The following is a 12,959-nucleotide window of genomic DNA, read 5'->3' as shown; positions in this document are numbered from 1 at the left end:
TTCTCTATACTTTAGGTGTTGGAAATGAGATTTCCATTTGTTTATTCAATACCAAATTTACTTGGCTTTTTATTCTCTTTCCTAATAAAAGTTACATTTTCACTTAAGGCATTCTATATATAGTTACTTTTCTTTATAACTATGAATTGTGTAAGCAATATTATAGGGCATCCAAAATGGTAAGTGAGATTTATCATGGGAGAAGCCTAATTCCTACAGGCCTAAAATATCTTAACTAAGGGTGAGATTGGGCACCTTACTTTTAATATTAGCACATGGATAGTTTCCCTAAGATGGTGTTGTGTGATCTTAACCATTGGTGTTTGAAAAATAAGTGTTTATTTGAGCTGGGACCATACAATTAAGTACTTTTTGGTGTTTGAAAAATAAGTACAAAATAAGTGCTTATTTTAAAAATAAGGGTTTATTTTTTAAACCCAAATTTCCAATTTTTTTTCAAGTGCTTATACTATAAAAAGCACTTTTTCAATTTTTTTCTTCCAAAGTTATCCCTAATTGAGTTTTAAAATACCACTTATAAAAATTTTCCTAGTTGAATTTTATAAATGTACTTTTATAAAAGTGCTTTTATAAAGTGTTTTCGTAAAACTTTTTTATAAAAATACTTTCACAAAAGTTTTTTCATAAAAAGTATTTTTACAAAAATGCTTTTGTAAAAGTGCTTTCATAAAAGTATTTTTATAAAAGTGCTTTCATAAAAGCACTTTCTTAAAAGTACTTTAGCAAAAGTGTTTTCTTATGATGGGTTAGCAACATTATTGGTGTATATAACATTATTTATGGATTATTTAACAAAGAGCCTAGTTGACCTTAAAAGGGATTGTAGACTCATCTAGCAAAGATATATTAGGACAATGACTAAAAGATCTTCCACATGGAAAGCTGCTTAGATAAAAAAATGCTTTCCTACTTTTGAATTTGTTTATCTATTCATTTAGGTACCAGTTTTCGCATCTTGTTTCTACTTATGGTTTGCTCTTGGATATATTGTGGACTCCAAAAGAGGAAGTAGAACAAGCTCAAGGAAAAATTCTTTCAACAAAATGGAGGCTTTATGTTGAAGGAACAACTAGCATTTTGATTCCAATTCTGATTTTAATTCTTGACAAATTCCTTTACCACCTCTTCAACGTACTCCTCACCATCTAATCCAGCTCTATAGAGACAAAGTGATTTTGATCAAAGCCAAAAGATCTTCGTAACAATCCACTATCAATAACGCCATCCGATAGGGAAACTATACTACCCGATAGGCCAAGACCCGTTATCAGGGCAACATCAGCCTCGTTGAATTGCACAGTCCTTCTACCAATTATAAAACAATGCCTAGTCGAGAGTCTCACGATTTCACTAAATAACTCAATAGGGACATCTCTGCAAGCACCTGTGGTAAATCCAAAAAGTGTCCAAAGGGAGTCTCTTGGAGCCTTCTCTTGTGCTCCAAACGTAGAGACAAACTCTGTAGCATCTCCCTAAACCGTTTCAAGGAGCACCTAGTCCCAACTTTGTCACCTGGCATTTTTCCATCGGGAATTTAACCGTCGATTGTTAGCACAAGTAACAAAATAAATATAGTACCATTTAAATTTCATATATAAAGAATGACAAAACTCAATTAGCATTAGGGGTGATCATTTCAGCTTGGCCCAAAAATTCCGGGCTTCGGCTTGGGTTTTGTGTTCAGGCCCACATTAGGCTCGCAAATTTTCAAGCTAGGAATGGGCTAAGCCTGGCCCGCATATATTTAAACTTGCACATTTCTTGTATAATGTATACATATGTATACATGCTATTTTACATTATATTATATAATTTATATATAAATATTATAACATGAAATGTATAATTTATATTATATTAATGTATAAAATAAGTTTATATGCATTTTATGTCATTTAATATATAGATATGTAATGTTTTATATATGGGTGACATTAGCCCGGAATCAAGCCCGACCCAGATCCGTATAGACCTGGGCTAGGGCTTATGTTTAAGGCCCAGAACCCCGGGTCGGTTCAGACCCGGGCCTAAGTTATAGCCCTTATCATAAGTGCAAAGCCCGGTCTGGGCCCGGCCTGTCCCGGCCCATGATCACCCCAAATTAGCACTCAACAAAACCAAGAAATCATCAAAACCAAAATAAATGAATTGTGCAGAACGCAACACAGCTAGATGCTTACCACACTCAAAGCACCATAAAACACATTGTACCTCTGGTGATGAGAAATGAAGCTCCGAAGCTCCGGTGATTAACAACTATGAAAAATGGGGAAAACGCTGTAGCTCCCGCAATGAGAGATGAACCTCCGGTGATTAACGATTTTGAGAAAAAGAGATTAATGACAATGAGAAATGGAGAAGAGGGTGAGTGCTGTAGTTTCGAAATGGGGAAGAAGATGATGGAAAGATATTGTACCTTTTGGCTCTGAGAAACAAAGAAGACGGTGAAATTGCTGCATTCGGTTCAAATGAAGAAAAACAGTAACTTTGAGGAAAAAGACACTGCTGGATCAGTTCTTCGAGGAAGAAGATGTTTCACTTGGGGTGAGCTAACCAAAGACGACGGAGACGCCGCTGCTGCGTTCGGTTATAATGAGGAATGGAGTGACGCTGCTGTGTTCGATTCGAATGAGGAAGAAGGAGGTGAGCAAGAAAATGACGGGGATGCCGCTGGTGTGTTCGGTTTGAATGAAGAAGAAGATTACCATTGGAAGATGGCCGCTGGTGTGTTCGGTTCGATTGAAGAAGAGAAGAAGATGGCCGCTGCTGTGTTCGGTTTGAATGAAGAAAACTACCGTTGGCCACTAGTGTGTCTGCTGTGTTCGGTTCGAATGAAGAAGAAAAGAAGATGGCCGCTGCTGTGTTCAGTTTGAATGAAGAGAAGAAGATGATCGCTGCTGTATTCGATTCATTCTAATAAAGAAAATTACCGTTGGGATATAAAAGGTATAATGGGATGGAAAGTTTCACTTATCTGACGTGGCAGGATGGGGGAGCTGAAATAAATTTTACATTTATTAGGTGGGGTGGATTTGAATCGAGTTTCCGTATATCTTTAATTGAATTTTCGACTTTATCCAATAGAAATTCTTTATAAATGAAACCCAAAGGAAACCAAGCAATTTTGGCTGGCATTTCGTATGTCATAATTTATCGTAAACCACACGTAGTTATTAGTCAATGCATATATAAGACTAGAAGAGAAGACTGAAGACTTTAACCAAGTACGTCTTTTTCAAGTCTCCGTCTCTCTCTTTCTCATATGGGGTGAATACCCAAATCCCTATTTAATACTGGGGACTTGGTCATTTGGCATTATAGTAAGAGACAAGGATTAACCAGAATGAAATACTTCATCATCCATGACAATGGGGTGAGAATTACTCGTATGGAATTTCAGGCCATAGAATAGAACAGCAAAGTAGTTTGAAGGAGTGTGTACACAGAGAACACCTAAGATTGTAAGAATAAATAAAAGAAAATTCTCAATAGATCTACTAGCAAAAGCAACAGGTTTATGAGTTGATATTGGACAATCGAGAAGAAAAGTTAGTTTGTGAATTGTGACTTTTCACTCTACAATATTCATTATTTTTTCAAGTAGACAGAAGATTTGCCTTACGAAGTTATTAAACAACTTTAGTGGTCAAATTAAATAATTAACAACATATAAAATATTTTATTGTTCTTTTGATAATCAGTATATATCAACCTATGAAATTTCTTTTTGATACAAATCCACCTATGAAATATTTTAAGGTGGTCGCTCCATCACTGGCGTAAACTTTGGGGTTGAAATTAAAATCAATCCACCAGTAGTATATGCAAATCAAGGAGATCACGACGTCCTATTAGTATTACTATAACTGAATAAGCTTTTGCTTTTGTCAGCTTTGCGCTCTAGTTGTGAGATAAAAAATGAGTTCTGAATGTTTGGTAAGAATCGCTTTGAAACTGTCAACCTGTCAATGGGTCCCCATACCTCCCGTTGACTTGACTTTTATAGTTTTATTCCTGTCTGAGTTTATTCACATTTCTACTATTTGTCATGTCCTGTTAATATAAGGTAAATCAACACAAATTCACGAGAGTGAAAGAAAATTAAACCGCCAGCGTTAGCAGTAAGTTTCTCACTTATTAATAAGGAAGGGAATGATCAGCAAATCAAATGAACCTGAGGCTTACTACTATGGCTCTTATTAACATGCTGCTGCTTCTTCAAATCCTTGTGCCAACGGCAATATATGCATCGCCAACTGAATCAATGACAAAGCCAGGGTGCCAGGAGAAATGTGTGAACGTCACCGTTCCCTACCCGTTCGGGATGGTTGATGACCAAAATTGCTACAGATATTTGTATGAAGTAACTTGCAACCACAGTTTCAACCCTCTGAAGCTGTTCTTAGGGAAGAATGGAAACGTTGATGTTTTAGAAATCTCATCATTAGGCAGTTTGCGCGTCAAAACCTATATAGGTTATGATTGCTACAATAATTCGGAGAACGTAGACTGGTCACTTCCGTCGCTTGATCTGATGAGTAGACCCTATAGTTTCTCCGACACCCACAACAGATTCACTGTTCTCGGCTGCGACACATATGCTTACATAAATGGCTCCAAGGGTCGCAACTTCAAAAGTGGATGTTCCATGGTTTGCAACGACCAACAGAGCCCAATCAATGGGTAATGTTCAGGGATAGGCTGTTGCCAGACTTCCATACCAAAGGGGTTTAAAAGGTTCAAGGTAACCATCTATAGCTTCGAAAACCACACACATGTCGAGGATTTCAACCCATGCAGCTACTCTTTCATGGTTGACTCCGACTGGTACAACTTCTCAGTACCCGATCTCTTGGGCTATTTGGATTTCTACGGTAGAAATGAAAAAATGGTTCCAGTCATCCTCGACTGGGCAATAGAAAACTATACGTGTGAGAATGCTTCAAGAAACGACCCATCTTATGCATGTGGAAAGAACAGCGAATGTTATGACTCCCCCAACGGTCTCGGATATCTTTGCAAATGTTCCCCAGGTTACCAAGGCAATCCTTACCTCCAAGACGGATGCAAAGGTACGTACATAATCTCCTTCCTCTTCACTATTCGATCGGCACATAAAAGTAAATATACTTCTTGTACTTCAGAGTTTAGCTAACTGAGTCAATTTGGATAATTAATGAGATGCAGATATAAATGAATGCGCCGATGGAGCTAGTAACAACTGTAAAGGGATTTGCACAAATACGCCTGGGAGTTACAACTGCTCCTGCCCACCTGGTTTGGAGGGAGACGGAAGGACGACTTGCATCGTACCGGTGCATCCACTGAAGCAATCTCTGGTTCTACAACTAACCATAAGTATAAAATGGTTGGTATGATAAGGTATAAAATGGTTGGTAAATTTTCTTTTGAAAAGAGAGCCCCTAGGCAATTTCATTCAACATTCTAGGTTAGTAAGTCTGATACATTTGTAGATTTTGAAAAAGAAGGAAGAGGGTGACCATGTATATATAGCATGAAGAAATTAGCTTGGCATGGCACAGAACTAACGAGCAATCAAACTTATGCAAGTTGCATCAAGGAAGTCATATGCAAGTTGCATCTTCTTCAAGAATGATATTCAAAAATTGCATATGGCGTGCAATTTGAAGTCCATCATAGAATGCCACCACTATAGCTTCATAGTGTTTCATCTCTAGAGCTCTACAGATTAAAACAAATTATTATGATCACTTACAATCAAAAGCTTCCTTCCTCAGACACGTGTCTATTCATTCAAAAAGAAGCATGAGCTTCAAGATGTAGTTATTTGCATTCTCAGAAAGAGTTACTGGTAGTTATCTCCACTAAAATGAAAAACAAAAGAAAACTCATTTCAAATAATATAAGATTCATAAAGTGGGTTATTATTTAGAAATAAAACTTGATTTAATCTCTTAAATTAATAACAAATTTATTTATCAAAAAATATCAAACAAAATATTAACCTAAATTACAACATAGAAAATAGGTGTCAAATAAAATTTATCATAATATATGAGTACAACATATCAGAATACTAGCCACGTACTTAGTATGGGGTCATTCTCTAATGATGTTTAAGAGGTGTCGGGATGCCTTATGTTCGTTGATAATATGGTATTAACTGGTGAAATTAAGGAAGGATCAAATGTAAACTTAGGTTCATAAACAATTACATTAGAGACAAAAGGTTTCAAAATAAGTAGGATTGAAATTGAATATATGCAATGTAAATTCAATAACAAGAGTATAGAGAAAGCTACATTTATGATACAAGACTTAGACTTAATTCAATGTGACTGTTTTTGTCACCTTGGCTCAATAATTGATAACAAAGGATAGATTCAAAAGGATGTAAGTCATAGAATTAGAGTAGGATGGACAAAATGGACATGTGCATCTAAGGTCTTATGTGATAGGCAAATACCACTTTAGCTAGAAGGAAAAATGGAGATGTGCAACTAGGGTCTTATGTGATAGGAAAATACCACTTTAGATAGAAGGAAAATTCTATAGAATTGTTGTAAGGCCAACTATGTTCAGTGGATGAGAGTATTGAACAATCAAAAAGAAATATATCTAAAAAAATGAGTGTGGTAGAAAAGCAAATGGTTGATAGTTATTGGTTTTCAAACTCACAGAAATGCTAACTATAATTTTTTTTTTTGGTGGGGGTGGGGGGTGTTTAACTTTTAGAACCCTTCTTAGCATGTTTATTATAAAATTCTGAGACCACAAAACTAGTAAATAATAGATTATTGTCTCTTTGAATTGTACAATACAGAATTTGTGTGTTGTGCATATTAATACTTTGAACAAAGGACTTGCTGGAACTAATGAGAAATTATTTAAGCATCCTCGATTTAACATTGGATATGGCTATTTAAAGAGAAACTAGTAAATAATGGATATGGCACTGAACATTACGAAATAGAAAAATTGGATAGGATTTATACCATATGTCACAAAGCTCAAATGGTGATGATGATAAGATCCCTTAACATTCAACAACTAGCTAATGATCCATCCTAGAGTTACTAACTAAAGGATTGGCACAGGCCCAGGCCCATCCCGAAAGTTTATAAAAAAAAATCTGGGGTTTTGCAGTTTTAGGTGTGAGACCGGCTGATTAAGAAGCCAAGTTCAACCGTTGGTTTGGCCTTCTAATTACTGTACATCCAAGGGTGGAGCCATGGAATTTTCATAAGTGGGCCAAAACCTAAAGTGGATTAGGAAGGTAGGAAGGAATAAATATAAATGGGCCTATAAGGGAGCCAACCATTTGGTTGGAGAGGGGGGAGGGGAAAAATTTACATGAAAATTGTATTACTAATGGGGGATTTTTGGACCACAGGCGGCCATGGCTCCCCTGGGCCTCCCTGGCTCCGCCCCTATGTACATCAAAATAGAACGTTTACGTTTGTTTGTTTGTTTTTTTTTTTTTTTTTTTGATAAATAAAGTAAAGCTATAAACTAACAAAAGGAGTTTACATATTGTTCAATACAAGCTGGGGCCCTGCTCCACTCCATATACTGAGTCCAAGAATTTAATTATTTGGGCCAGAGAGTGAGCTGCCCTATTAAACTGGTTTGGGTTGTGAGACTACTAGTCTACTTGGTGACTATATAGCATCGGTTAAGAACTTAGAGTCCCTTTGGTTCGTAGTTGGAATTGGAATCAGAATTCTCTAGAATCAGAACTGGAATGATCCATTCCCATAGTCTATTTGGTTCAAATAGGAATGAGAATGGGAATTAAAATCAGTAGGAATGAGATTTCATTCCCAAATCAGAGGCAGGGAATGGCCATTCCCTCAAATAAGGAAATACCATTCCAACAGGAATGAAAATGGGGTTTCGATTCCGCCCAACCAAACAGTTGGAATTGGAAAGGGCTATTCCAGTTCCGATTCCAGACCCCTATTCCCACGAACCAAACGAGGCCTTAATTTGGAGTCATGAGTCGCTTTTCTTTAGCCTATGTTGCCCTGCATATGAGAATCCCCTGGATCAGGCCAGATATCCTTATCCTACTCCCTTTCGGAAACATATAACCTCGTAGATTGCTTATCTTGACAGGCCACTGGGGGTGGGATATAAGGTAGCCGCAAGGGTCAACAATACGAAGGTACCTTCTAAATTGATGGTCTGGATTTCATTGATCCAATTAATAACCTATATAAAAGAGAGTTTTCCATTGTTTTTTTTTTTTTTTTCAAAGGCAAGGAAAGAATTTTTTTCCTTCCTTCCATTTCTCTCTCTCTAAGGAAAGAGAAGGAAAGAATTTATACCCTTTTGGTCGATGATCGAACTCTTCAATTACTTGGTGAACAACATAACTGGGAGAAAGGTACTTTCATTTGACAGACCTGAACAAGAAAGAAATTTAGCTACCTATTTCACTACTTCCATGAAAGAGGAGAATGTTTATGAGATTTTGGAAGCTCGAGTGGTGCAAGAGGCTAGTACGGATCAACTCCAAGAAATCACTAAGCTTGCAAAAAGATGTTTAAGATTGAAAGGGGATAAAAGGCCTACAATGAAGGAGGTGGCAATGGAGCTTGAGAGATTGAAGAGACTGAACAAACATCCATGGGATGAAAGTAATCTTGAGGAGACCCAGTGTTTGCTTCATGCATCTTCAAGTTACCATAATCAAAACGCAGTTGAGTGTGATAGTTTGGGCAACCTAGTTCCATTAAACAGTGGGCGATGATTATTTGAAGGTCCAATTTATGCATATATCCTATGAGCTTTTACATCACTATGTGGTCAGCAACTGTTACTTCTGCATGGTAAAAATGAGTTCTCTATTTGAAAGAGAAAGGATGTCTAATTTTATAATCTCTTGCATCAACATTATCTTTTTATTTCCTCACGTTATCCCAAGATAAGAAGTCGAAGCAGAAGTTAAATGGATGGTTTTGTTTTTTCTTTTTCCTTTTTATTTATTGGGTCAGTGGCGACTTACGTTACTCTATTTCAACAAGGATGTGGTAGAGTGTCGCTATGTGATCTTTTGAGGGAGGGTTGGCTTTCCCCATGGAGTGGACTATAGGCTTCTCCGCTTGAGGGTGTCAGTTTTTTTTAAATGTTTTTCTATTATATTATTTTATTCTTTCTATCAAAAAAAAAGGATAATAATTTCGTTGTTTTAGTTTAAAATTCTTTTCCATGTCTTACGATTTATTGAGTTAAATGGGGATCGGTTCTCGGCTTGAACGGTCCGATCATTCGGATCAAATAGACCGATTGTTCTGACAAAAAAAAATTTAAAATTTTAAAAACAAAAAAAAAAAACGGCCAAAAATTGTTGTCCATATATATATATATATATAGCATATTTGGTGGTTAGAGATTTTATTTTGGTAATTATGTTCTACAATATTCGTAGTTTCCATTTGGTATTAATTTTATGTTAATTGTAAAATTTAAAATTTCAATGGTTATGCAGGTGTTGGTTTAAGTGTAACTTTACTCCTTGTTGGTGGTTATTGGTTGTACCAAGTTTTAAAGAAAAGACGGATCAAGAAACTCAAAGAAAATTTCTTCAAAAGAAATGGTGGTTTGTTATTACAACAACAAATCTTGGCAGAGGAAGGCAATGTTGAGAAAGTAAAAATTTTTACAGCAAAAGAGTTAGAAATTGCCACAGACCACTATAATGAGAACTGTATTCTTGGTCAAGGGGGCCAAGGCACAGTATATAAAGGTATGCTCTCCGATGGAAGAATTGTGGCAATCAAGAAGTCGAAATTATTAGATGAAAGTCAATTAGAACAATTCATTAATGAGGTTGTCTTACTTTCCCAAATTAATCATAGGAATGTGGTTAAATTGTTAGGATGCTGTTTAGAGGCTGAAATACCTTTGTTAGTATATGAGTTCATATCCGGTGGAACCCTTTTCAATAATATCCACAATCAGAATGAAGACTTCTCATTCTCATGGGATCATCGCTTAAGAATTGCAACAGAGGTTGCGGGAGCAATTGCCTATTTGCATTCAGCAGCATCCATACCAATCTATCATAGAGACATCAAGTCATCAAACATTCTTTTAGATGATAAATATAGAGCAAAAGTATCCGATTTTGGGACTTCAAGGTCAATTGCAATTGATAAGACTCCTATAACCACAGCGGTACAAGGGACCTTGGGTTATCTAGACCCAGAGTACTTTCAATCAAGTCAGTTTACAGAGAAGAGTGATGTTTATAGTTTTGGGGTAGTTCTTGTGGAACTGCTTACCAGTGAAAAACCAATTTCTTCAACTAGACCGCAAGAAGGGAGGAACTTAATCACACATTTTATTTGTTCAATACAAGAAAATCGTCTTTTTGAGATTATTGATCCTCAAATTGTACAAGAGGGTCAAAAAGATGAGCTCAAAAAAGTTGCCAACCTTACGAAGAGATGCTTGCACTTGAATGGGAAGGAAAGGCCTACAATGAAAGAAGTTGTAGTGGAACTTGAGGGATTGAGGATGTGTGAAAAGAATTTTGTTTTTCAAAAAACAGAGGAAGAGGTGGAATGCTACATAAGTGAAACATCAAGCCTGTGGGATACTAGTTCAACTTCGACTAGGGTCAGAAGTTCAGAAAACACTTTCAGGTCCCCACTAGATGAACAACCATTGTTGTTAAATTAATATATCAATTCAATCGTAGTCCATCCTGTATTCATCTTTCTTCTTTGGTAAAGGTAGTATTGTATTCATCTTATGCTCTTGGTTCATTGATTTTACTAAAGAGGGCTTTATATCGTCTAGTCTAATCCCTGAATCAAGATGGAAGCTAATAGAATGGCATTATATATTTATATACATGGGCCCAAAAACACTTAAAATCCAATGACTTCAACCAATCTCTCTATAGTGAGATATACTATTCAACAACATTTGCCTTAGTAAAAACAAACTTAGCTGTCCAAAGAATTCTTTCACTCTAAGTTTTAAATGTATTGAAGTAGTTTTGTGCTTTGTAGATGTCAATCATGAAATTTTAATGAAGAAAGCATCATCCAGGCTAGTCACTATATATTCCTAATTAAATAAACTTGGTCACGAGGTTTGGCCATTGGACACCCTCTTGGCTTTTAATTTCACTTCTCAAGTTATTGCTCAATCTATCATCTATATACCCTCCTATAGGGCATATTGTATATTTGTATCATATTTGTCGATACACCTATTTCAATGGTATTTTTCAAGAAACTTTTTTCTAATAATTAAAACACATAAATACTTTATCCAATGTTTTAGACAATTTTATCAGGCATAAAATATATTGAAAGACACATAAATACTAATTATTATACTTGAATGTGATTGATAAGATGGATAGTATATATATATATATATATATATATATATAATGTTTTAGACAATTTTATCAGGCATAAAATATATTGAAAGACACGTAAATACTAATTATTACACTTGAATGTGATTGATAAGATGGCTAGTTCTTATATATATATATATATATATATATATATATAACCATTACATGGAAAGATGCATATCTACTAAATAGTCTTCGGGTTATTCAGATCTTATGTCAAAAGCTCAATGCATCTTTTGATCGTTAAAGGTACAAGAAGATATTCTCAAAAAGATTTGCCAAACAGATGCTTATTTTTTAATATTTCTCCCAATTCTACTACCCATCAACTTATCTAACGTCTAATGGTTTCAAATCCCATTCAACGGTCAAACAATAACAATAAAAGTTTAATCTCGTGTTTCAAGACAAATCTAGTGTGCCGATGCATTTCAATAATTTACTAGTAATCACGAGAAAGTAATAAATATTTAATGTTATTATATGATTTTTTAATGTCCAATTTTGCAAGTAGTAACAATTAACAAACAATGCACATAGGTCTTACCCACCTGCTAGTAATACTTAAAGTCTACGATACAAAGCTAAATACACGCTTAGCTCGGGGAAGATCAGGCAGAGAGGCCCTCACAAGAGACTGAGGTGGCCCTGACATTCGAGGCACGCCCTCTGCAACCCAAGGCCCAAACATCTAAGGAAGCTCCTGAAGAGAGGCGGACCATCATGGACTTTAGGACTGCCTTAATCAAAACCAAGGAGGCCATCTTCCCCAAAGAGGTTTCCAACCTTTCTAACATGTAGTCTAGTGAGCTCGGCGACAAAGCTATGCACTTCCTCATGATGGCAAGTTTCCAGCTTCCTCATTGTGCTATTCTTGAATTGTGTTTTTATACTTAGCTTCTGTTTTCCTTTGTAGATGAACACCATGGTCCACTCCCTTGTCAAGCAATCTAAGTGATATTTGGTGAGGGCTAAAATTGACAAGGCAGCGGCAGGCGAGTATCAGTCTCGGGTGGAATGAGCTGTAGGAGTTGCAGGAGAAGGATGATCACCCCGCTGAACGCAAGGCCCAATTTCTCGACAAGATCCAAGCTTCCAAGGTCCGAGCCATCGAAGAGTTCAAAGTCTCCCCAGACTTCTTACAAGAGAGGGAAGAGTTCGAAACTAGTGCTTTTTGTCAAGGCATTAAACTTTGCCAAATGTTGGTGAGGTCAGCGATGTACCCTGAGCTCGACCTCTCACTCATCAAGTCCTTGGCCTATACCAATGAAATGTCAGATCAGGTCAATCTGGAGCCCAATTCCAAGGATGAAGAAGATGGGGTAAGTGAGGAAGCTGAGGTCGAAGTCGGTGTGGATGCTACCGAAGGAGAAGCTGCCGTCGTGGTTGGAGATGGGAATGAGGATCCCTAGAATGTCTGAGTCCTTTTTGCCTATTTTCTTGGACCCCCTATAAATGCGTAATGTGCCAAGCCTCCGATCTCAGCCTAAGAAATTTTCCTCTTTTTTTTATGACGATGCAATCACTTAAGCTCAATGAAGTAAACTTTTTGCACACCTCGTCTCTTTCTTCT

At 36.5% G+C, this 12,959-nt stretch overlaps 1 pseudogene; it reads left to right on the top strand.

The window, feature by feature from the left end:
• Positions 1 to 4,225: 4,225 nt before the first annotated feature.
• LOC148845105 (wall-associated receptor kinase 2-like) lies at positions 4,226 to 10,692 on the top strand (annotated as a pseudogene).
• The last annotated feature ends 2,267 nt before the right edge of the window (positions 10,693 to 12,959 follow it).

Source organism: Nelumbo lutea, chromosome 7 (genome assembly GCF_056320005.1).
Source record: "Nelumbo lutea isolate HS-2025 chromosome 7, American lotus-T2T, whole genome shotgun sequence".
NCBI lineage: Eukaryota > Viridiplantae > Streptophyta > Magnoliopsida > Proteales > Nelumbonaceae > Nelumbo > Nelumbo lutea.
This window is presented reverse-complemented; position numbering and strand designations above follow the sequence as displayed.